General features: G+C 43.1%; 1 non-coding gene across 1 annotated transcript; it reads right to left on the bottom strand.

Annotated features, from left to right (window-relative positions):
- Positions 1 to 435: 435 nt before the first annotated feature.
- LOC126507555 (U1 spliceosomal RNA) lies at positions 436 to 598 on the bottom strand. The gene has a single exon (XR_007593575.1). It is a non-coding gene; the product is annotated as a U1 spliceosomal RNA (small nuclear RNA).
- Between the last annotated feature and the right edge of the window lie 1,129 nt (positions 599 to 1,727).

Raw genomic sequence — 1,727 nt, 5'->3', positions numbered from 1 at the left:
AGTGAATGTCAAACATATTTCATAAATGAATGTATAATAAATCATGATCTGTCTGATTGAGGAAGGATAATCACTTGTGATGCTATTATGAGTAACAGAGAGAATTATTTTTGTCATCCCTAAATTCCATGCCAAGTATCCCAAAATGGAGGAAGAAGGGCCTCTGTATGACTTGCCCCACCTTGAACCAAGGAGCATTTCAGAGGTTTTTTTTTTGTATGTTTGATTGATTTTTGTGTGTGTATGTGTGAATGCATGCATGTGTAGTGTGTGTGTGGTGTGTATGTGCACGTATGTATGGTGTGTGCACACACATGCATGTGTGCATGTGTAGTGTGTGTATGTGCACATACAATCATGTGTGCACAGGTGCATGTAGAATTTGACAGCAGGTGTCCTCCTCAATCTCCCTCTTATTTTTTATTTTTATTCTTATAGGGGAAAATATGAGCGTAGTAGCCCACTTCCATGCATTATGAAGTTGAGCTTCCTGCATTTGGGGAAATCACAGGAGCCAGAATGTCCCAAGTACAATGGAGAAGCCTCACCTTGAGAAACCACCTTTGTGGTCATGACACCTCCCATGCCTGGTAAGTATCCAAACTTGTTTTTTTGAGGCAGGTGCTCTATCTCCTCTCTCTCTCTCTTTCTCTCTCTCTCTCTCTCTCTCTCTCTCTCTCTCTCTCTCTCTCTCTCTCTCCCTTTCTCTCAGATGTCTTTGTTTTATTTTCTTTATGTAACTTTTGTTTGCCTGTCTGTATGCATACTGCATACTGTATGTGTATGGTGCCCACAGCTGGCAGAAGAGGCAGTCAGAGCCCCTGAGTTATAGATAGTTGTGATGTATCACATGGGGGCTGAAAACCAAACTTGGGTCCTCTGCAACAGTGTTTTTAAATGCTGGAGCCATTTCTCCACCTCTGGCAACAGTGTCTTTGATTGAACCATGAGCTCACTGGTTGGGGCAGACTAGCTGACTAATGAGTTCCAGGATCCTCCCATCTCTGTCTCTCCAAGGCTGGGGTGATAGATACATGCTAGCCACACTCAGTTTTTTGTTTGTTTGTTTTGCTTTGTTTTTTTAAACAGAATCTCACCTTGTATCCCTTGATGTTCTGAACTGGCTATGTACACAAACTGACCTTAAACTCAGAGAGATCCCCCTGCCTCAGCCTCCTGAATCCTAGGATTAAAGGCATAAGCCTCCATGGGACCATACTTGGCTTTCACCTTTTTTGTGGGTGCTGTGTATCCCCATGCTTTCACAACAGGCACCTCACCAACTGAGCCATCTCCCAAACCCCAAGATCTCATATATGCTTTCTCTGCAAATTGACCACCTTAGCGCAGCCTGCACCAAGATGAGTTTGTCGCTTACTTCTGCATTTCAAACCTTATCTTAGAGTGGTCGTGGTCCCCCAGTATTGCATTGTGTTTCCACTATTGCATTTCTTCTTTTATTACTGCTGTAGGTTGTGAGTTAGGACCATAAAGTAAAGGAGAAAAAAATCACTTCCAGGCATTTTCAGCTCTGAGAAGCTGGAATGGGGCTCTCAGAAGCTGGCTGGGTGCCACAGTGAGGAGGAAATGTTCCTCCATGTTGCCAGTCTTATCAAGGCTCCACAGCTTCTTGCCAAAATTTTAGGAAAATGATGTTCTACTCCCTAGGAGCTATGCTGTATGTGTCTATAGGTGGGAAGTTTTTCAACAAGTATTTTCACTATAAA

The sequence above is a fragment of the Alexandromys fortis genome, unplaced genomic scaffold (genome assembly GCF_014885135.2).
Source record: "Alexandromys fortis isolate MF-2015 unplaced genomic scaffold, M_Fortis_MF-2015_v1.1 scaffold_70, whole genome shotgun sequence".
NCBI lineage: Eukaryota > Metazoa > Chordata > Mammalia > Rodentia > Cricetidae > Alexandromys > Alexandromys fortis.
Note: the sequence above shows the minus strand (reverse complement) of the source record. Positions and strands in the feature narration are given on the sequence as shown.